This window comes from Arvicanthis niloticus, chromosome 5 (genome assembly GCF_011762505.2).
Source record: "Arvicanthis niloticus isolate mArvNil1 chromosome 5, mArvNil1.pat.X, whole genome shotgun sequence".
Lineage (NCBI taxonomy): Eukaryota > Metazoa > Chordata > Mammalia > Rodentia > Muridae > Arvicanthis > Arvicanthis niloticus.
Genome location: NC_047662.1, coordinates 17,606,347 through 17,630,497, shown reverse-complemented (window position 1 = coordinate 17,630,497; position 24,151 = coordinate 17,606,347). Strand labels below are relative to the sequence as shown.

General features: G+C 49.0%; 1 long non-coding RNA gene across 2 annotated transcripts in view; it reads right to left on the bottom strand.

Moving 5' to 3' along the window:
* LOC143442316 (uncharacterized) overlaps positions 1-6,442 on the bottom strand; it is a 59,544-nt gene extending 53,102 nt beyond the window's left edge. For both annotated transcript variants that reach the window (XR_013110378.1, XR_013110379.1), the window contains exons 1-2: positions 6,296-6,442; positions 5,999-6,036 (exon numbers count right to left, since the gene is read on the bottom strand). This is a non-coding gene — a long non-coding RNA (uncharacterized LOC143442316). The remainder of the gene's footprint in view (positions 1-5,998; positions 6,037-6,295) is intronic.
* Positions 6,443-24,151: the final 17,709 nt, after the last annotated feature.

Here is a 24,151-nt window from a genome sequence, read left to right as displayed (position 1 = left end):
CCAGCAAAGGGGCTGCCGTTGGGCATGAATTCTGTGACAAGATAGCTTCTTCCTCTCCCTGCTTGAGGAGATGAATTTACCCATAGGCCTCTGGACCCTGGAGAGATGCGTGCTGCTGGCCTGAGCTCCTTGTTCCCCTGGCACTTGAACCCATTGTCTATACTGGGAATCCCAATTGTCTGGCATGACACAAGAGGTGCTCAGTCCTCAGGCATCGAGTGCTCCAGCCCAGCCCAGCCCAGCCCAGCCACCACCAGTGTCTTCTGCAAGGTATCCCAGCCTCAACTTTTGTGTAGTGGGTCCACAAGTCCTCTCTAGGTGTACACACAAAGAATCTACCACCTCAGGGCTGGCAAGATGGCTCAGCAAGTAAAGATACCTTCCACCAAGCTTGGTGGCCCATATTTAATCCCTCAAACCCACGCAGTGAATGGAGAGAGCTGTCTCCCTCGAAATGTCCTCTGACTGTCGCACACACACACACAGTGACACACATGTGTGCATGTGTGTACACACAATCACTAACTCGTTCAATCAATCAATCAATCAATCAATCAATGTAATGAGATTGGTTAGATAATACACAATCTCATCATCAATTTTTTTTTTTTTCGAGACAGGGTTTCTCTGTGTAGCCCTGGCTGTCCTGGAACTCACTCTGTAGACCAGGCTGGCCTCGAACTCAGAAATCCGCCTGCCTCTGCCTCCCAAGTGCTGGGATTAAAGGCGTGCGCCACCACCGCCCGGCTCATCATCAATTTATATAAAAGGCTAAGTAACCGCAGGGCATGGTGGTCCATGCATGCCTGTAATCCTACCTCTTGGGAGGTAGGAGCAGGATGGCAAGTTTGAGGCCGGACTTGGCTACATAGAGTTTACGGCCATCTTGGACTATGTAAGACCCTGTCTCCAAAAACAACTATAAAATGCTTAACAACAGCCTAGTCGGGACTGAGGATCAATAACCGTCTTCACAGGTGAACTGAGCATTAAGAGACCCGGCTCTGGTCCCCAGCCTCTAGCTCACCGCACGGTTCTGTCCCTCACTGGGCCCTGTCTTCTGAACTGTGAAATGGAGCCGTAAAATAAAGCTCCCTAGCTGGGTGTGGAGACACATGCCTACCATCCCCAAACTCGGATGCTAATACAGATCGCAAGGTTGGATCTAGCCGGAGCTACGCAGTGGGACCCTGTATCAGCACTACACACACACACACACACACACACACACACACACACACACACCAAAACAACAATGTTTACCTAAGAGCTGAAGAAAATCAGATCCACTTGAGGTAGCTTCCTGCCTCTTTTCTTTCTCCCTGTAGACCCCTCACCCTCCTCCTACTCTGGTCCCCACGCTTTAACTTGCCTTTCTCTCTGCCCAGCTCCATCTCTGCATGGCTTCCTCCAGGGAAGTGCCACTTCCTCCAGGGGGCCTTCCCTGACCATCTCTCCTGCCAGTTTCCTCCTGATCTCAGCACTTATCCATCCACACCCAACAGGGCAGCCATAACATCGGCCTTCTATTAACTAGACTGAGGCCCCCTTTCGTCACAGCTCAGTCCCCAGAAACTACGTGGAGCTGGCCAGAGCAGGTACCTCATAAACACAGAGAGACTATACAATTCTAGAACTGCTGTCTGGGTGGGATACAGGGAGAGAAGTCTCTAGAACCCCTTCCCCCATGCCAGCTCCACAACACATTGTCACCAGGCCTGACCCTTCCCACCACCTAGAAAAGCACAAAGCTCCCCTGTAGGGATATACATCCCCTGGCCTCCAGGGTGGGATGGGGGGGGGGGTCACAGACCTGAACCAACCACCAGGCTCCAGGCCTTCCCATGGACTAATCCCATGGCCGGGGGAGGTGTGGTATGGTCTCTGAGCTCAAGCTTTGTCCCAAGCCCCAACAGATTTTAATTCCAAGGTTCATAGCACTTCTGCCCCTTCCCAGATAAAAGGCCACTCAGTGAGGATGAGGCGCTTCTTCACAGAGGCAGGGAGCCCTGGAAAGCCTGGTCTACCACCCAGTCCTCGGTTTCTGCCACACAGACACAAACACAGCCTCGTTCCAGCCCGCTGCCCCACAAGAAAAGCCCATTAATTTAACCTTAATAGGATTTTCAATTCATCACCGGCCTGGGGGGAGCAGAGAGAGCTGAGTGGAGAACAGAGTATCTGTGTGAAGGGGGAAGCTTGGCCAGAGACTGGCCAGATGTGCGACAGGCCCCTGTTCCCTGAAGGCCCTCAGACAAGACACCTCCAGGCTTTAGGTTAGAGTAACTTTCTCTAGAGTGGCAACAACCCTTTCACAGGGGTCACCTAAGACCATGGGAAAACACAGATATTCACATTACAATTGGTAACAGTAGCAAAATTACAGTTATGAAGTAGCAACAAAAATAATTTTATGGTTGGGGATCACCACAACATAAGAAACTGTATGTATTAAAAGTATGTAACATTAGAAAGATTGAGAACCGCTGCCCTAGAGGATTAAATCAGACTGTGCAGAAGCCACAGCCAGCCAATGTTACTGGGCAGGTCACCATTGTCCTTCCATGCCAGCCTCTCCTCCTGATCCCATGTGGACTCCCCCGGGTAGCTCAGGCACTTCAGCTCCGTTCCCAGACACCAGAAGTTCCACACAACTCCAGATGGAGTGAGTGACTGGGAGCCCACAGACTTATCACCCTCCACGGGATCTGTATCCTGGATTCTTGGATGCTCGTGGAAGCTGAGCATCTAAAGACTTCAAATCCTAGCCCGGTCGGTCGGTCGGTCGGCAGACTCATGCAACCTCTCAGCTGCCCCCCGCTCCAGCTGAGAACATAGTCCAGCAGCAGCTGCCGACGTCTGTCCTCCAGGCAGATTCCTCCAGGGTCAGGAGATGCCAGACAGGGAGATCATGTCTGTGTCGCTCCCTGGTCATGGCTTGGAACGATGCTCCCCCATGGCCTAGAAGTATGGGCTGCCCCAGTGTGGCAAGGAGCCCAGGGTGGGGGTGTGAGGGAGACAGAGCTGTTGAGCAGTGGACATGATTCTGTGAGCTCTACAATGAAATGGCCCATGGCTTGGAGCCACACAGCTTTGAGAATACCATGTTACCACCAGAAGAGCTGGGAATTGGGAACCCAGGAGGCCCCGTGTCCAGTCCACGTCTGAGCTGCTGCTCCCTTAGCAAAGCCCATGACCAGCCTGGACTAGCAGAGGGAGGGAGGACCACAGCCAGCAGTGTCCACGGTCCCTGTGTATAACATTGGTACCCAGCCCCTCTGCAGGAGCCCCGACCTTAGCAGCATCTTAGTGCTGAGCACGAGGCAGGGTGACACAGACAGAAACAGGAGGGGGAGGGGAGGAGACAGTGGAGAAGTGAGCTGAACACAGCTTCAATCACCCTACACCACAGATCTCAGGTGATAGAGGATTGTGTCTTTTTATCAGAGAACAAGGGACAAATGGTGTTTGTCTCCTTTAGTAACCCCACGACAATGTCAGACAGGTTCCTATGTTGCTCACATAACGGACATCTTTCACCAAAAATGGTGACTGAGTCCAAAGGTTTGTGGGTTCTCGGGCCCAAGACAGTGGTGTGTGGGTGCCAGGGAGAAGGTTGTAGAGAAGAATGCTGTCCAGGTTCCACCACGCAGATGTGGGAAACTGAGGCAAGAGCCAGGTGGGATTCGAAAGAGGCTGAGGAGGAGGGTGGCCTGGCAGCCATGGGAAGTTATGTCCTGCCCACAGAGGAGAGAAAGGTGGGTAAGGATCCCTCGACCATGGGCCCAGTCAGGCCCATAAACTGCAGTGTCTTCAGTCCCAGGTCACATCTTTGGCTCAATTGACAAGTGTAGGCCTCTGCTCAGCAGGAAGTGGGGCCCAAGACCCAGAGGGGACACATGCTCACACAGGAGAAAGGACTCTGTCACTATACCCAAGAGTCACTAGAGGGGGTCCCCTGAGATCTGTTCCAAGTGTTCACCCCTGCTCTGCCTCAGCAACCTGAATCACCGGCTCCCACATTGAGAGTGAACCCCAATGTTCTACTTGGCTTCCACAGGAACTCCAGTCATGACCTGTCAACTCAGTCAGCCCATCCTCTCAGCACTTTTTGTATTTTTCTATTTTTACTTTTGTTTTTATTTTTTATTTTTTGGTTTTGTTTGTTTGGGTGGGATGTTGTTGTTGTTGTTGTTGTTGTTGTTGTTGTTGTTTTGAGACAGGGTTTCTCTATGTAGCCCTGGCTATACTGGAACTTACTCTGTAGACCAGGCTGGCCTTGAACTCACAGAGATCTGCCTGCTTCTGCCTCCTGAGTGCTGGAATTAAAGGTATACACCACCTCAGCCCAGCCTCCCTCCTTGCTTTTAGTCCATGAACAAACAATGCTAAAGGAAGGAAGTAGGTCTCCTGCCCTACAGGAGGAGAGTGCTCTCCATAAAACAGCTCGGTGAACTGTGGAGACCTGCGATGTGCTGTGTCTTAAAGATGGCGCGACTTCCGCCTCCCACCTGCCCAATGGCGAGTGCTCTCGATAAAACAGCTCGGCGAACCATATTCAAGACAGAGAGATCCGTCCCTGGACTTCATTCAAAGGGATTTTAGGGCTGGAAGAAGGTTGTCATCAAGAGTATAAAGTCTGCCCACTGTGTGCCACTCTGCCACACATGTAACAGTGACCAATTGAGCTCCCCCCTTTAGTCAGAGGCCATGCCACAGCTACAACAGAGAACCAAACCTGCCCCTAACAAAAGCATGCAGACCAGAAAACAAGGACCAGCCAGACTGAGTGAGGCTCTTCCAGAGGCCACGTGAGGGCTGGAGGGCAGAAGAAGAGAAGGGAGCATGGGTGGATTTCTTCAGTGAGAGGAACCACTAAGGCATCATTGGAAAGATGACAAACAGGTGGCCAAAGGGGTCCACTGAGGCTTGCCGGCTGTGAAGGCACGAAGCACCCCTCCCCTCTTAGCAGCGGACATATCCCTGCAAAGGAGTGAGGGGAAGGCTGGGTACCCGGCTGCAGTTAAGAGTACATGCCCAGCATTCCTGAATCCCTGAGTTTGACCCCCTCAGCTACCTAGTGAGTTTGAGGCCAGCTTGAGACACATGAGACCCTGTCTTTAAAATATAAATAAGTAAATAAATAAGCAAAAGAAAGGAAAAGAGAAGAAAAAAGAAAAGGAGAGAGAGGAAGAAGGGGAGGAGGGGGAGAAATACAGACCCACATACTACAGAGAAAGTATCCACCTACCTACGAGGACACCACTTAGACGTTGCACACAGTTTGCATAAGGCAGCCCAGCCATCTGCTGGATTATCCCAACTGGAAGTTTTTACTTTTGCCAAAGAACCCCAAGTAGCAGACAGTGGCTCCACACATCGATGGCTGATGTGAGCATCTAGTCTCTTCCACGGAGAGGCCACCCGCTCCCTTCCATGCATTCCCTGGTTATCAGTGTCTCCTGATCACCAATCACACAGTGAGGTCCGCACCAGGAGCCAGTGTGCTTGTCAGCTGGTCCAGCCAACCCTGGTGGCACACCCCGGTAGCCCTATGCACCACTGCCCCTCATGATTCCAGCAGGACCCACTGAGTAGACACTAGGGGCTTCCATTAGCAGAAGTCTACCATTAGCAAGAAGATGAGGCTGTGCCAGGTACCTCTGCTGCTTCCTCCCCAGCCAACGGCAGGGCACATGCATGGCTGAAATCCCACTGGTGGCCCCTGGCCAACTGGCTGCCACTTGCTTATTTGACTTGGAACAGGAAATACATTTTTCTACTATTTACACTGCTGACCTCAGGAATAAACTCGTTATGGCTGCAGCCACATTCCCACACTGTCCTGCTTACATCTGGGGACTTAGGTTGGGACCCGGGAAGAGGAGGTCTGGGGGTAAAACTGTGGGCAAACATCTCCCTAAGTCTTCAGGGCAGAAAGGACCAAGGCCACACATCACTCTGAGAGATACTCAGCCAGGACGCACAGGAGGCTCACCTGTTCCCTGTCTTCATGAGCGACCACATCTCCTCCACCTGCACAGAGAACATGTGGCAAAGCTGAGCTCCAGGGGCTGTCATTCAAACTAAGTGACACCCAGTCTGTGAACAGCATCATGTCAATGTAACAGCCCAACCCCAAGGATCACTCAGCTGGGGCCAGCCTCACAACCAGACCAGCACCAGCAGTAGCAGCCAGATGTGTAATGGGTCCCCTGGCAGTCTCTGTGTCCCCTAGGGGGTAAGCAGTCCCCTGGTCCTGAAGCTGCTGCCATAGCTACCAGAAGAAACTCACCTCGTGGTTAGCTGGGCATTGGTGGCCAGACTGGACTCCATTAAAAGGCAGGTCTAGAAAGCAAAAGAATAAAAATCCAGATGGAAGCATCCACGACCTGTCATGACATCTGCACTGATGTGTGTGAGGCTTCTGCTTATGTGTGCAGGTGCAGGAGGCCAGGGATCCACCTCTCAAAGACCTTCAACATTGTTTGGCCTTTTTTTCCAGGAGGGGAGGGGTTGTTGTATTTAGTTTTTTAAGACAGGGTTTCTCTGTGTAGCCTTGGCTAGCCTGGAGCTCACTATGTAAACCAGGCTGGCCTTGAACTCATAGACATCTATCTGCCTGCCTCTGTCTCCCAAGTGCTAGAATTAAAAAAATTTATTCCACTCTGCCTGGTCTCAACCTTGGTTTTTGTTGTTGTTGTTGTTGTTGGGTTTTTTGTTTTGTTTTGTTTTTTGTTTTTTGTTTCTGTTTTTTTTTTTAAGGCAGGTGATCTGGACATCATTAATTAAGCTAGGCTGGCTGGCCGGCAAGCCCCAGGGATCTTCCTGGCTTCACACCCTCAATGCTGAGACCACACGCACATGCCACCATGTCATGGTTAGCATCAACTGTCATCTTGACACAAACAGAGTCATCTGGGAAGGGTGAATCTCAACTGAGTTACCTCCATCATACTGGCCTGTGGTCACATCTGCCAGGCGTTTCCTTTAACTGCTGATTGATGTAGGAGGAGGTTCTAGCCCACTGTGGGCGGCACCATCCCTAGGCAAGAAGTCCTGGCTGCATAACAGAGTTACTTAAACAAGCCACAAGGAGCAAGCCAGTAAGCAGCATTCTTTCGTAGCTTCTGCTCCAGGCTCCTGCCTTGACTTCCCTCAATGGTGGGCTGTGATTTATGAGTTGAAGCTAACCCTTTCCTCACCAAGTAGCTTTTGGTCATGGATTTATTGCAGCAAGAGAAAGGAAACTGGAACACACGATGACATCTGGCTTATTTCCTGGGTGCTGGGACTCAAACTTGGGCCTTCTACTGGGGTGGCAATCTCTTCACCTTCCGAGCCACAGCTCCAGCCAGTCAACCGATTTTTAAAACTTTACTGAAATGAGTGATTGGCAGGTCTAAGATCAGCACACCTACTTGTAAAGAGAAGAAGAATAAATACTTAGTTCTTGTCCGGCTCAATGGCTGTTGCCATGGAAAACCACCCATGATAAGACATCAGTGAATGGGTATAACTGCTTCCCTACAAAACATTATTTACAATTAGATCATGGACCAGGTATGTTCAATCCTTCTGATTAAACCGGTCAGGTCACCTCATCTGCATCCTTCATCAGAAGCATCCTGGTATCTGATGGACCAGGTCCTGGTTGTCTTCCTTCTATACAACGTCTCCGCCTTCCCACCCACAGCCACTGTGGTTATCCAGCCCTAAACTAACCCCAGCACCTGAACTATCCCAAAGCCTCTGTGCTGCTCAGTTTCTCTCACACAGTACCAGAGATGACCAACTTACAAAGAAAGTGGGTCTCTAGAGGTTCCTCTTGATCCTACAACTGGACTGTATTTCCCAGCCTCCTTCAGAGTTAGCAGAGCCATGTTCCTGAGTTCAGGCCATGATCATTTGGCTCCGTGGATCTGGGACCTGGGGGGGGGGGGTAGGACATCATGGCAGGAGCATGTAGTAATGCAGAAGCACCCATCTCCAGGGTAATGAGAAAAGACAGAAAAGGAAAAGTACTAGGTCCCTCTGTCCCTTTCAAAGCCACACCCTAAAAACCTAAATACCACCCCCCACAAGGCCCTGCTTCTTAAAAGTGCCATTACCTCTCAGACATACCTTGCCGGAAACCAAATCTCCTATATATGGACTTTGGGGGATGTGACAGTGACTTCCCACCTACAGCCTGTGGTCCATCTCTCCTCAGAAGCAGACTTCTCTGATCACCAACACCTCCCTCAGCTCTTGAGTCCTGGGCAGTTTTCCTGCAGCTCTTTACCCCTGGGTTCTGCTGTTGACGCAGCCTCAGCTCACTGCCCACCCACCCCCATGCACAGCTGTAACGACATGTACCCCTGCCCTGTGCAAGGAACCATTCACTTTCCCTTGGTCAAATCCTAACCAGGCTTGTGTCTAATGTCACCTACCTTACTAAGCTTTCAGAGATGCTGCAGGTCACCCCCAGCTGACCACCAACATAGAAGCAATCACACCAAGACACATCCTTATGTGTTTTGACAAACCCACTGCCTTTTCTTCCTGAATACATAGGTGGACTACATTTCCCAGATTTCTTTGGAATCTGCAGGGTCAAGCTCATGAGTTCTGGCTGATAGTGGGAGGGTTCAGGCCTGGCCTTAAATTCTCATGGGATGTCATGTGCTCACTCTCCTTTCCTGTCGATAGTTGAATGGGGAGAGTGCAGAGGACTTTGAAATCATAGCACTGTTTGTTTCAAAAGTTGGCCTTCCCTGACTAAGCTAAGACTCTCAGGGCACTGTTTGTTCATCTTCTCCCAGACTGTAAGATGTATGAGACCAGAGACTTGGTTCCATCACACAGCATTATGTCCCATGCAGTGGGATCAGAATAAACACTCCTTGATCGGATGAATAAATGGATGTATACAATCCTAATGGATGACACGGGCTTCTATCATCCCTGTGGAGACATCCAACTCCTCACAGCCCACACAACCCAGGCCCAAAGTAGTGGGGAGACAAGGTCCATATCCACAAATGAGGAAGGAGCTGAAAGATGTTGCCATTAGAGGCTGGGTGTAGCAGCCATAGGAGGAGGACATGATCACGAGCCCCAGGCTGGGAATATGGAGTCCTTGGATCTGGGACCAGTTTAAACTTCTGAGTCTAGGTATGACGTCAGTAAGAAATGTCTTCTGTCTGTGAGCCTCAGTTTCCCCTTTAGCAAAAAAGACAATGGTTTTGAATGTTTCCTAGTGGTAGGCCCCTGCCCTGTGTTAATCATTATCCTTGCTGCTGTGACTAAAAAGCCCTGCTGCAAATACCCTGGATCTAGAAGGATGCGTTCTGTGCTGGGTTTCAGAGGCTCTTGTTTGTCCTGGTGGGTGGTGGAGGGGCCAGGAAGCAGAGACAAGGCACATGCCCACACCCCAGCATTCAGCTTGCAGTCTCCACCACCCCCTTTTATCCCATCTGGTCCCCATGCTGGAGGGTGGTGCCACCCACACTCTGAGCAAGTCTTTCCCCGCTCAGTTAATCCTCTGGAACGGCTCTCTTGCAGGCACACCCAGAGGCGGCCTCCCCATCTCCTAGGTGATTGTAAATCCGGTCAAGTTGACAATGATGATTAGCCAATACATACAGCCCCAAAATAGTCTCAAGAGCCTCCAACTATAAAGCAGATAGGAACAGAGAGCATGCAGGGGCTCTCACTAAAGCTGAGCAGGGCCACACGGCTGAACCCCGGCCTTTTCCTCAGTCACCCTCCCGGGTCCTTATACACCAACCTCTTACCCAGCCTAACTTCTTCCCTAACTCTTAGCCTACCAAGAAACTTCGAGAAAACCCTACCAAACCCTCAGCTTCCATTTGTGTATCTCCAGTGATAGAGAGAACTCTGCCAGGCCTGGACAGACCTGAATGACCCACCAGGACATGGAGCCTCTGTGCCATCAGCTGGAGATGAGACCAGAAAACCTCGTGTCCGGAATAGAAGGCGGCTGCACTCAGGTGCAGAGCATGTGTGACTGTACAGATGTCACAGTAGATGGGGCTCTTACTACTGCAGGAACTTGAAAGCTGGGCTAGAAAGAGTCCCACAGCCACTTCCCAGTGTCATATAGCGGGCAAGTGGCAAGCTGGGAGTCAAACCCACCCAACCCTCTGCTCTTAACTGATTACCTGATGTGGAAATTTGGCTGAAACTAAAAACAACCTTTGCTGAGGATGGCCCACAGGTAGCATCCTCACCTAGCAAGCACAGACACTGGGGTCTAACCTTGGCCTGTGTAAACCATGCCCAAAGGCATACACCAATAAGCCCAGCGCCAGAGAGAGGCAAGCAGGAGGATCAGAAGTTCAAGGTCATCCTAGGCTTAATATTGAGTTCAAGGCCAGCCTGGCTACATGAGACACTGGCTATGGATATCTAGATAGATGGATGGATGAATGAGTAATACCATGAGGAAACCATGATGTAGGATAGTACTAATAAAAAAATATATAATTAGGAAGCTGGAGAGGTAGCTCTGCAGTTAAGGAAACACCGCTCTGACATTGGAGGGGAACCCAAATTCAGTTCCCAGTACTCACGTCCGGCAGATCACAACTTGTAACTCCAGTTCCAAAAGATCAAACAACATCTTCTGGACTCTGATGACACCTGCACTCACATGCATCTACCCAAACACACGCGCACACACGCACACTCACACACAATGCAAAAAATTTGTGAGGCAGAGCCAGGTGGATCTCTGTGAGTTCCAGGCCAGCCTGGGCTACAAAGTGAGACCCTGTCTCATAAAACCAAAAATTAAAAATGACATAATAATAGACAGTCAGTGACCTTTGACACCTGTATGATATCTGCCATACCCCAAGTGTTTATAACAGCACTTTTTATAAATGCTTCATTAATTTGATTCTTAGGTAGTTCTTGGCCGGAGACTCCATCATTATCTATCTTTATTTTATTGGTGAGGAAAATGAGATACTGAGAAAGTAAGTCATCTAGAAGCGTTTACACAGTTGCCGAGTGGTAGAATTCAGACATGAGCCCAGGCTGGCTCAGGAGCCCTGTGCGGCATATAGCACGTTGGCATTTCTCCTCTGTTATTTTTTTTTTTTTAACACTTTTTTTTTTTTTTTTTTTTTTTTTTTTTTGTATGTGCCTGGTTGTTTTGCTGGTATGGCTGTCTATGCATGTAGTTGCCAGTAGAGTCCAGAAGAGGGCATCAGATCCACCAGAAGTGGAGTTACATCCTGTTAAAAACTGCTATGTGGGTGCTGGGAAAGGCACCCGGGTCCTCCACTCGAGGAGCCAATTGTCTTAAGCACTGAGCCATCTCCCCAGGGCCTCTCCTCCATTCCGATATACATAGACCTCGTATCACAGGCCAGCACACGGATACTCACTGATGGCCTCTCAAACCCCTAATGAGCAACTGTACACCCACATTATAAAAGGAAGAAGAATTTACACCCAGGCCTTGTGTTATCTTTTACAAACATCAGCTCATGGGCCTAAACACAAAACTGATTTCCATAAAATCAAATAACCGCTCATGAACAAAGCAAATCACTTTGTACAAAGGCATCTGTCCTCTCCCACTGAAGCTTAAGGACTAGGCTCAAACAAGCAGTGTTTGCAGAGGAAATGGGCAGGGATGGGGGTATTTGTGATTGGTCTCCCTATGTAGCTCAGGCTAGCCTGGAACTCAAGATCCTCTTACATATATGTATTCACAGTCACACACAAACACACTCAGATAGATAGATAGATAGATAGATAGATAGATAGATAGATAGATAGAATATGTAAAAAAAAGTTATTTAAAAACCCTACACCAATCAAGGCGGTATGTATGGTGTTAGAGAAAGAACAAACAGATGCATTAAACAGGAGCAAATGCCTCAAAACTTTTTTTTTTTTTTTTTTTTTTTTTTTTTTTTTTTTTTGGTTTTTCAAGACAGGGTTTCTCTGTGTAGCCCTGGCTGTCCTGGAACTCACTCTGTAGACCAGGCTGGCCTCAAACTCAGAAATCCACCTGCCTCTGCCTTCCAAGTGCTGGGATTAAAGGCGTGCGTCACCACCACACGGCCCAAATGCCTCAAAACTTAACCCACACAACCGCCATTAGCTGATTTTTGACAAAGGCTCAGAGACCATTTGATGGAGAAAAACCAGAGTTTCAACAAATAGCCCTGGAGCAACTGTACACCCACATTAGAAAAGGAAGAAGAATTTACACCTAGGCCTTGTGTTATCTTTTACAAACATTAGCTCATGGGCCTAAACACAAAACTGTAGAACTCCTAGATGATTCAAGTCAGAGAAAAATCTAAATTACCTAGGGCTCCATTGTGGGTTTTTAGACACAGCACTGCAATCTCTTAATGAGACCTCTAAGCCACCATTAAAACTGAGTTCCTCTAATCTGGCATGGCCGTGCATGCCTGTAATTCTAATACCTGGGAAGCAAAGCAAGAGGTTCAGAAGACCAGGGTCATCTTTGGCTACATTCTGAGTTTAGCCTTAGCCTGGGCTACATAAAACCCTATCTCAAAAAAATGATAATAATAATAAATTATCAATATTAAATAATAAGAAGCAATTTTTAAAATAATTTCTGCCGTGTGACAGTGTTAAAGAGAATGGAAAAGCAAATGAAATATGGTGATTTATATGTCTGTAATCCCAGCACTCAGAAGGCAGAGGCAGGAGGATTGTCCAGAGTTCCAGACCAGCCTGGGCTATATATATATATCAAGACACTGTCTCAAAAAGAGAAAGAGGGAGGAGAGGAGGGAGGGAAGGAAAGAAGAAGGAAGGAAGGAAAGAGGAGAAAGGGGGGAAGGAGGGAGGGAGGGAAGAAAGGAGGGAGGAAAAGAGGAGGGAGAGAAAGAGGAGGGAGGGAAAGAAGAGGGAAGGAAGGAAAGAGGAGAGAGAGAGGGAAGGAGGGAAAAAGGAAGGAGGGAGAGAAGAGGGAGAGAAAAAGGGAAGGAGGGAATCCACAGATATAGATGGAGAATAAGCATTTGAAAAGATGGAACGTCTCATCCAGCACTTAGACCCTTAGAGCAGCTGAAATCCTAAGATGTGACACCAGTGAGTGCTGGAGAGGGTTCAGCCAGAGCAACCTCCAGCCAGAGCAGCTCAGGGCCATAGAGACACCTTAAAAGACAGCTCAGCAGATTCATGCAGAAGAAAACAGAGTTTACTATCATGTCTGGCCATCACGCATCTGGGTATTTACCCAAATGAACAGAAAAATGTGACCCAAGGAGAATATATGCCACCAGTCACAGCATCCTTACAGATCAGCCCTTCTCCAGACTGGAAACAAACAAGGTGACTCTTCAAAAGCAGCTAGAAGAACAGTGGCTCCTTCATACAACAAAACATCACTCGGCAACAAAAAGACGTAGGCAGTTTAAAGCCACGGAGACCCTCAGGTACACCTAAGTAAAAGAAGCCAGATAGATCCCTCATCCAAAACGTTCTTCAGCCTCTCCCAGACAGCATCACCAGCTGAGGGACAAATGTCCCAACAGATGAGCCTGTGGGGAACATTTTACATTCACACCGTAACACTCTGCTGTGGCCCCCATGAAGTCCATCTCATCACACAAAACATGGTTATCCTACTTCAAAAGCCCCCGGAGTCTTACAGTCCCAACACAGTTCTAAAGTCTCTTCTGAGATTCAAGGCTCTTAGTAAGCACCTACAAAAGAAAGAAAGAAAAAAAAAAAAACCCAAGTCACACTTGCCCAGTATACAATAATACACAAAAAGCATCTCCACTTCAAAATTTAAAGGATGATAAAGGAGAGATCAGATACAAACAGAGCCAAAACCCAGCAGGGAAAACCACCAAACCATGGACCTATATGTCTAACATCCAGGGCTTATGATGGCATTACCTGGGCTTCCCCAGTTCTGCTGCTCTCAGAAAATGTGCCCTCTCCCTGGGCTGCCTTTCCTCACCACCTACAGCTTTTCTCAGCAGATATCTCGTGACCCTGGCATCTACAACAGCCTAGGCTCTACCCTGGACCTCAGGATTCAGTTTCAGACATCTACATCTTAGAGTCTTCTAGCAGGAAACCCTACCCTTCCACATATCTCCTGACCACATAGGCTTTTTCTGGAACCCTGAAGCAAGCCTCCATGGCCCATCCATTCTTGCATTCTGCATACCTTAAGAGTCATACCGCGTGGATGACACTAAGTTCAAGATGCAGCCTGGCTCCCTTGGACCACACTGCAGTGGCCTCCGTGTGCCTTCCCAGCCGAGCCTTCCAGAGGTGTTTCTCTGCTCTGTCCACAGCTTTAAATTCTTTCTCCTTTCCTTGACAAGCTGCCCAGTTCCCACATATTTCTACGCCACTTTCTGCTCAGAATTCTCACTGGAAACTTGGGTAAAGGCAGTGAGCAATAACCATGCCACAACCTGACTATTAACATTACCTTGGGATTTTCTCCAACAGATAGATTATCCCTTTATTTTTAAATTCAGCCTCGCTGAAGCTTTCAGGATCTAGATGTGGCCTCTGGCCCACTTCCCAATACTTATTTTTCTTTTCTGAGACCTTAAGCACAATTCTTTTTGTCTGCACTTCTATCAGCATTGTGGTCTTCTGAGCTCCCAACAGAATGGCCCATCAAGCTTATGGCATTCTGGAGTGTGCTAGTTACTTCCCTCTTGCTGTGACATAATATCTGGCAAATCAGCTTAGGGAGGAAGCATTTATTTTGATCCATACTTTAAGTCTACCATGGCTGGGAGAACACATATCTTAATTAGGATTTCTGTTGCTGTTATAAAACCCAGTGACCAAAACAACTTGGGGAGGAAAGGGTTTCTTTACCCTTAGAGATCTTACGGTCCATCACTGAGGGCAGTCAGGGCAGGAACCTGGAAGCAGGAGTTGATGCAGAAGCCATGGAGGGGTGCTGCTTACTGGCCTGCTCCTCCTACTTTCTTATGGCACCCAGACTGGACCATAGGTGGCAACACCTACAGTGAGCTGGGCTTTCCTTCAGTAATTATTAAGCAACAAACTATACTGCAGGCTTGCTCACAGGCTATTATGGTGAGAGCATTTTCTGAGTTGAGAAAATGACTCCAGCTCATGTTGAGTAGACATTAAACTAGCCGACACACCATGACAGCTGTGTTCGGTCACTCCCTCTTTTCTCTCCAGCCTGTGATGGGATAGTGCCAAGATGGTGCCACCAACATCCAGGGTGCATCTTCCCTCCTCCAGCAAACCCTGTGGAAACACTTGTACAGGTCCACCCAGAGGTATGTTTCTATGGAGACTCTAAATTCTGTGCAGATGACCATCAAGACCAACAGTCGTATGAGGCTTATTTAGCCCACAGCTCTACACTCCTTCCACTGGCCTCCTGCAAGCCAGCTCCAAAGGCTTCAGGGTGACATGGTCTACACAGCATTGATCTGACTCTTGGAGCCAGTCTTTTTATATTAATGAATTTTTTCATTGCTGTGACATGATATCTGATAGGAAAAAAAAGTTATAAGATATAAGGTAGGACTGACTTATTTCACTCCTAGTTTAAAAGGACACAGTCTCACATGGTAGAAAAAGTACGACAGCCCGAGTGGCTGAGACTAGTGACAGGCTGAGGCAGAAGAATTGCCATGCATTTGAAATGGGCCTAAGCTACATGGTGAGACTCTGTCTTTAAAAACCCAAGGAAAAGCCTCCAGTTAGGAACAAGGACCACACAGCCAGAGGTCTGGGTTCAAAACCTGACACACCATGCTCTAGTTGAAGGGCTTCTGATGAAGTCTTGGCTTGGCTTCTCTGAGCCTCAGTTTTCCTTAGCTGTTAAAGGGTGTTTGAGATAATGCCAATCATAATGATCTTGAAGACTAATCCATTTGGCACGTGGGAAATGTCTGAACAGGGCCTGCACATAGCAAGTGCTTCATAACACTCACCCTTAAAGAATATAGGCCATCACTTAGAGAGGGGAGGGGAGAGGCAGGGAAAGAAGACAAGGCAGGGGGGAAGGGGAGAGAGAGAGAAAGAGAGCTGAGGGAGGGAGGGAAGGAGGAAGGGAGGGAGAGAGAGAGAAAAAGAGAGAAAGAAAGAGAGAGAGTTTACTTTGCCACTGAGATTCTGAAACTCAAGTGATGTGGTCACTTCTAAGATGACACAGGTAATTGTCCCATATGCAAGGAGCTCCTGGGTTCATGGCCTGTGCTAGGTACCAAGCATTAGAGTGCCACACCCTCTTCCAGGCAGGACCTAGAAGACCCAAGGCCTTTGGGAGGCTGAAAGCCCAGCTGTCCGCAGTGACAGAGAGAGAAGTGGCCTGGTCTCCACTCAAGTCCAACTCTGCAAACCTATGGACCACACCAACACACCAAAGCAGAGGAGCCTCAGCTACCACCTACTGTGCCCCCCATCCCTGAGAGGGGCCCAAGGGTCACATTGCAATCCCACCTGCCTGCAAGGGAGTCCCCAGAATCCTCCACTACAAAGTGTTCACAAGTTTCAGGCCATGCAAGGTACTGTCTGGACCTCATCTGTCTCATGGAAGAATTGTCAGGGGACAGATGCAGAGTACAGACCACCTCACCCAGAAGAGAGCAACTCAGAAGATGGCAACGGCACAGAACAATCCCATACACCCAGTGCCCCCACGCCTCCCTTATCCTGCCAGCACTTGGGACTGGCTCGTGTTGCTAATTCACTTGGAGGCTCTGGGCCTCCGTGGATACAAAGTCTGTGAGCTCTCAGAAGTGCATGGACCTCATTCAAAGCAAATCTCACTCCATGCCAGAGCCTAAGCTCTGTCCTACAACACTGCAGGGGAGCCCCACCAGGATATGGAGCAGAATCATTGAGCCAATCCTGGAGAGCTTCCTGGGGAGCGGTGGGGCTGGGCTGAGTCTCCCAGGATGCATAAGGAGTTAGCTGGTCAGGTGAGCATCCCTTCACAGCAATGAGTGGTCCCAGAGAATAAAGTGACCTCAAGCAGTACCTTGGCAACTCCAAAAAGCTGGGACAGGATGGGTGCCTGGGGTGCAGAGAACAGTCAGAGGCAGACGTAGGACGCATGTAGTCAGTGTACATCTCAGGCTGGGACTCATTATGAAGTGCACTGGATTACGAGCTGGAGTGTCCTGGGCTGTAGCTGGGAGGCTCAGCTTTCTTTAGGGTTACTTGCTGAGTGCATTCCTGTGAGTCCTCACCTAAGTCTCCGTTTCCTTAGCTTGCAGTGGAGAAGAATTGCCCCCACCTCACTAGGAGCAGCAAGTGGGACCCCAGTCCCCATGTTCCCTGGCTGAGAGCAGAGCTTTGGGTTAGACATCTGCAGTACAGATGCCTAGCCTTCTTTGGAGGCCTTTGCCAAGACACCATGGCAGTGCCTGGCCTCGGTGCTGGAGGAACTCTGCACCAAGCACTATGGACTAAGGAGCAGCTAAGTTACTGTGCATAGCATCCAGCCCAGTGTCTGGTGTTTACATATCCCCACGGTATGTCCTTGTCATCCTTGCCTGACCCCAAAGCAATTCAGGCAATGCAGGACTGTCTTTACTACCTGGAAGCAACAAGTGACAGAGCTAAGGGCCTATGGGATGGGGTCTCTGCTGCTAAGACCCACACCTAACACTGAGATATGTAAGGGTGTCACTCAGGGTTACAAAACTTTTGCCTGAGGGAAGGCAGAGAAGGGTCAACTGGTCTGGAGGGAGCACTGTTGCAAAACCAAAGGCCCAGAAGGTAGCCAATCAGAGCCAAGCACCTAAGTCATGCCAACCAATCAGAGCCAAGCACATAAATTATGCCAACCAATCAGAGACAGGCACCTAAGTCATGCCAACCAATCATGGACAGACACCTAAACATGCCAACCAATCAGAGACAGGTTCTCAGATCTTAAAAGCCGATTAAAGACAAGCAGATGACTCTCAAAAGACATCTAATCCAGGGGTGCTTTGTTGGCAGGCTGTCCCTAGGGTTCTCTTGAGGTAGAAGAGACCCCTGCATTCTCAAGCCAGCTTCTAGGTGACACTGAAGCAGGTGGCCATGGGACTATTTGAGGGAGAAGCCCTCCCTACCCAAGAGACCACAGGAGAAAGTTCTCAGAGCCTGAGGATCAGCTAGTGTTCACATTCCAGGCCTCGGTCACTCCTGGGTCTGTTTATAGAGGACAGAGAAAGGGGCAGTGGAGCAGACAGCAGACGCAGGGCTAGACAATTCCCCAGCCACCCAGCCTGGTGCTTGCCTAGATGGGCGGATGACCAAGTCCATTTGACAGGTGAGAGTAGGTAAGTTCACAGGTGACAGCTAGTGTGGGGCAGAGCAGAGCCACAACTGACCTCTTTACCCCTTGGGGCACAGGATTCTCCAAAGAAGTGAGGAGAGGAATGCAACGGTTGAAAGGAGGGTGCAGGCCTGCCACTGAGGGTCTAGCAGCATGCCCACCTGGGTGGCTCAGCCAGACTGGCTGCTGCAGGCCTAGCGCCTGCCTGTCCCTGTGCCCCACGGTTGCCATGCCGACCCCTGGGCTGTGTTTGTGGATGTTGTATTTGATTTCACAAGTTTGGAACTCCAATTACGTCATTTCGCAACACAAGGTTGCCATGACAGCAAGCCCCATGTCCCTGGGTGGCTCACACCTTGGTAGGAAGAAGAGGGGCCCAAAAAGTTCCCCCCAGCAAATGTCTACTCAGGACCCCCTTGAGGAGTGAGGAAGGTGGAGTTGAACGGTCCCTCACAAACCTAACAGCATTTATGTCTGGGAAAACCAAGGTCCGAGGGGCACACATCTCCCCACCCTAAGGCTTCAACCCCAGCTAAAGGAGACTTTCACACCTGGTTGACAGGGGTGGAGAGACCTGACACCAAGTCCCCAACAACCAGCTTAGCCATCTGTCCTGATGGGGCTCCCAAGTAGCTGCTCCCAAGTGGCATCCACATTCATGCTATTTCACACAAACCACACACACAGGCTGGTGTGAGGCAGCTGTGTGGCTAAGAACGCTGGCGTTGGCCTTGGGCCTGGGTTCAAATGATGGCTTCCCACTAACTAAGTGTGTGGTCTCCACAAGCAAGCTGCCAGCTGAGCATCCATAGAGGGGAAAGCAAGTCGGTCCTCCCGTCTTTGGGCTTGGAGAGCTCAGTCAGTACACATGACATGCCTGCTACAATAGAGGTGATAAGTTCATTTCTTTCCTTGCTTCCTTCCTTTTCTCCTCCACTTCCTTTTCCCCCTTCCTCCCTCCTACTTCCCTGTTGCTGTAAGTTCTTACTGTGTGGAGTTGGGCAGCTGTCATTCCCTTTCTTTTCTGATCCTTGACACTAGTAACGATTCTTCTCCCAGGCCTATTTTCTCATAACTAATTTCTCCTTACCTTGATCCTAATCTCCAATCACAGCTTCTGAGCTGCTGGCTTCTTTCTACAATGTAGTGAAGCAGAAGGTGCTGGGCACAGTTCAGTGTCCCAGGACAATGCTGGTGGATCTGGTCCCCTCTTCATGGCTGCACAGGCAGCAAGTGCATGCATGAGTGTCCCCTGCAACTCTAAATGGGGACTGGACATCCTTTCTCTGCCTTGATGCTGCAGGAGGGCACAAAACTCTGGACACCATCAGGTTTCTGTCACAGCTATCTTTGCAAAGGATGTGTTCCCAAACTCTGGGGACTGGGCTATTTGCATTCCTATTTTGTAGATGACAAAAGTAAGAACCATGAATGATGGGCACTTAGAGAGTTTGCAGTGACTGTGAATAGTAATTATAATCCTCTTGAAACACACACACAAAGAGAAGGAGGTAGAGAGAGCAAGGAGCTTTATACATGACAGGCTATGCAGTGGACCACTGTCCCCGGTCTGGGTGAGGAGTGTCCTGGGGTGAGCAGGGAGCTTCATCCAGTATGTCCTGTCATCCAGTTCACTCCCCAGCCCCACAGACCCTGGGTCAGGACAACACTGGCTGCCTCCTGCCCACACACCCCCAGCTTGCATGACTGGAGTTTTCTGTAAAACTCCATCTGTGCCACATGAGACGCACTCTAGGCCAGGGTCCAATCTGCCCCATGGGTCACTACAGAACCAGTCTTGGCTCAGAACAGGGCCCAAGCATGAAAGTCAAATTGGTTTAGGCTCCGACCCTCTGCCCACCTCAGCTCCACTCCAAGATCCTGACCCTTGGATCTGTGAGTTGAAGTTAGTGTGCCCTGCCAGGTGTCAGGAGGGCCTGACGTGGAGCTGCCCATGACTGTCCACCAGAGCCCTGCTAGGGACCCACGACAGGGAGGCCACTGCCCCTGAAGCCCAGGAGCTTATTTAGAACCTCGCTGGAGCTCTGAGACCCCTCTTTCTGACAGAACTGAAGACAACGAGGCACAGTCAGATGCTTCAATGGGGCCACTCATGGGAACTGAGAGACTGTGCTCAAAGAAAGGCACAAGGATACAAGGGGAAGCAGAGTCCCCGCAGATGACAGCAAAGGGCCACACCTCAGCCAGCCATGCACATAGACCAACAGACCTACAATAGGAACAGCAAGAGGGGCAGAGGCTAGCTCAGCACAGCATTTATTAGTAGGTGTGGCCTTGTTGGAATAGGTGTGGCCTTGTTGGAGGGAGGATACCACTGTGGGGTGAGCTTTGAGATACCTCCTCCTCGCTGCCTGGAAGCCAGTCTTCTGTCTGCCTTTGGATCAAGATACAGAACTCTCAGCTCCTTCTCCAGTCCCACGTCTGCCTGGACGCTGCCATGCTCCCACCTTGATGATAATGGACTGAACCTCTGAACCTGTAAGCCAGCCCCAGTTAAATGTTGTCCCTTGTAAGAGTTGCCTTGGTCATGGTGTCTCTTCACAGCAATGGAAACCCTAAGACAGAGGATGAGGCCATGACTGTCATGGCAGGGAGCATGGCAGCAGGCAAGTAAGCTGGGGCAGAAGCTGAGACCTTCCATCATGAGGCAAGACAAAAACAGAGACACTGGGAATGCTGTGGGCTTTTGAAACCCACCCTCAGTGACACACCCCCTCCAACAAGACCACACCTCCTAATCCTTCCCAAACAGCTCCACCAAGTGAGGACCAAGTGTTCAAATATATGATCCTATGGAAGCCATTCTCATTCAGAATTCCACATTCCACTCCCTGGCCTACATCATAATCCAAAATGCATTCAGCACAACTTCAAAAGTCCCCACAGTCTTTCAGTCCCAACTCCATTTCAACATCCAAAGTCAGACTCAAGGCAATCTCTAATTATTGAAACCCCTTTAAAACTCTAAAAGAAAATTACATACTTCCAAAAAAAAAAAAAAAAAAAAAAAAAAAAAAAAAAAAAAAAAACAGAATAAAATATACATTACCAAGCCAAAATGGAGGAATAGGGCCACAGTGAGGAAATACTAGACCAAACCAGGACGGAAACCCAGCAGGAGCTCCATGTCTGATGTCAAAGGACTTGCATGGCTCTGGTCCTCTACCTTTGCTGACTACAATGGACTTTTCTCACAGCTGGCTCCACATGCTGCCTGCAGCTCTCCTTGGCTGGTGTCCACAGCTCTGGCATTGCTAACCTCTTGAGGTCTTCATCCCAATCCAGGCTCCTCCTTCACAGTTTCATGCAGTTATCTCCCTGGGCCTCCACTCGGGGACTCCCCTGGCACACGCCTGGCCTCAGCAACTTTCCTTAACTACAGAGGAAAGTTCCACAGCTTTCTCTCATGAATCCTTCTAAAGACAGAACTCTACTGCCAAGGATGCTGACAAGTTCTCCTGCCTGCGTGGGATGGAGCCTGGCCCCCTCCTTGAATTACATTTGTATAAGATGTAATTTATTGATGCTTTTTAGAAGTAGGCAACCCCTTGGGCCTTTTCCTTTCACACATTGCAGGGTAACTTGGGTGGGGTCGCGCCCTGAGAGCACCCAGTCCCTTGACTCCAGCTCTTCTCTTTCAGCCCAAGCCTTGTCTCCAGGATTAAACTTCCAGGCACTCACTTTCTCCTTAAACTGTACATTTTGTATTTCTTTTTGCCTCACTTGCTCTTTTTCATTGTGAACCTGCATAAGACTGCTCGCTAATACCCACAGCACACGGCCAGTAGTAGACTCTTGAAGTCTCCTCTGGCAATGAAATTAGCCCAAACTCTTCTTCAATTTAGACCCAAACAGGCAGCATCTTGAGACAAGGGCAAAAAAAAAAAAAAAAAAAATAGCCATATTCGGTTGTAGTAATGGTTTTGTGCACTGTGTAAAGATTGTCTTATATTATTCAGATGCTAATATCTGAACTGGCGGAGATCTGATTACAGGGTGGACTTAGGTTAAGCATCTCCTGCCTTAGTGTCTTGTAAACAGTGTTCTTCATCGCCCTCTGATTGGTTAAAATAAAACGCATATTGCCTATAGCAAAAAACAGAATAGTAAGGTGGGACTTCAGAGAGAGAGGAACTCTGGGAAGGCATCAGACGTTGGGGATTCAGCCAGCTGGACATGGAGGAAGAAGCAGACTGGGAAAGAAGGAGAGGTAACTAACCAGCCAGGTGGCAGAACTTAGATTGGTATAAACAGGATAAGTGAGTTACGAGCTAGTGGGAAACTATTTCTAGCTATAAGACCAAAAGCTTACAAATAAATACAGTCTCCATGTCATCATTTGGGAACTGGGGTGGACACAGGAAGGCCATAGTTACAATATTCTTTACCGAAATATCTCTATCTCGGTTGCTAATGTTGGTCCCTCTGGAACACCCATACTTCACGTTGCTCTCAACGCTATTGATTTCCAAGCTCCTATTGGGATTGCCCACTAAACTATCCTTACAGCATTCAAATGATTTCCTAGTTCAAAGTCCCAAAACCTTCCACCTTCCTCCAAAACCCAGCATGGTCAGGTCCACCACAGCAATAGCCCACCTCCTAGTATCAGCTTCTGTCTTAACTACTTTTCTTTCACTGTGGTAAGGCATCATGACCAAAGCAACTTATAGAAAAAAGAACTGATTGAGGGCTTACAGTTTGAGAGAATTAATTCCATGACTATCATGGCCAGGAACATGGCAGCAAGCAGGTAGGCTGGAAAAGTAGCTGAGTGCTCACCCCTTGAGACACAGCTATGAGGCTGAAATACCAAGAATAGTGTGGGCCTTTGAAACCTCAAACCCTTCTCCCAATGACACACCTCCTCCACACCTCCTAATTCTTCCCAAACAGCTCCTCCAACGAGAGGCCAAGCATTCAAATATATGAGCCCTTGGAGGATGAGGAGCTGGCCTGAAGGGTAAACAGGCCTCACAGAGGAAGGCAGGTAGAGCCACCACTGTGACCTGAAGGTAGAGGAGAAGACCTGTACACACAGAGGAATGTAAGACCAAAACCATAGGAGTGGTAGCTAGAAAGACAGATAGGGCAGATCAGGGACCAGCCTAGAGGGCTGTACCAAACGACATGGAATTAGTCCCTCAGGCCACATGGTGTCATGGAGAATTCCATAGTGCATTCTCTAGAAAGCGCTGACAAAAACAACCTTAAAAGAGGTGGGTTGAGGGGGAGTGGGTTTGAGGTTGAGGTTGTGGTAGGATTGGTGCTGCCTTGAGGCTCACTGCTGTTGAGGGTAGATTCAGTTTGTTTGGGTTGGGTTTAGGTTGAGTTGTGGTTGAGTTCAGGTTGTGTTTGGGTTGGGTTGTAGTTGAGTTCAGGTTGGGTTTGGGTTGGGTTGTGGTTGGAGATATAAATGAAGCCAACATTCTTAATAAACTTTGGAGGGGTGTGTCTGTCCTTTCAGAAGCCTATACACACATCCTCCTTGAGTGCTCCTTTCTTGTCAAGAGCATTTCTTTCTTTCCACCCTCGTGCTTAAAATCTATATTAAGATCTCTTAGTAAGTACCAGCTCTGCTTCAAAAATAATAACAATGATGATAGGTGTGAGTGGTGAGCCAGCAGAGGAAGAGATGGATAAGAGGAGGGAACCCAGGAAGGGGTGGAGCCCGTGTACTCCAGATGAGAGTTCTCCTCCTGCCAACAGAAGTAAGGGAGTCATTCACATGGGTAGATGGAGCTGGAAGGTCAGGGTGTCTCTCCAGGGGCCTGGAGTCTTTGTGGTTGCTTCTCTAGTGTCGGGGAAACCTCTGGGACCCTGAGAGGGTTGAGAGTA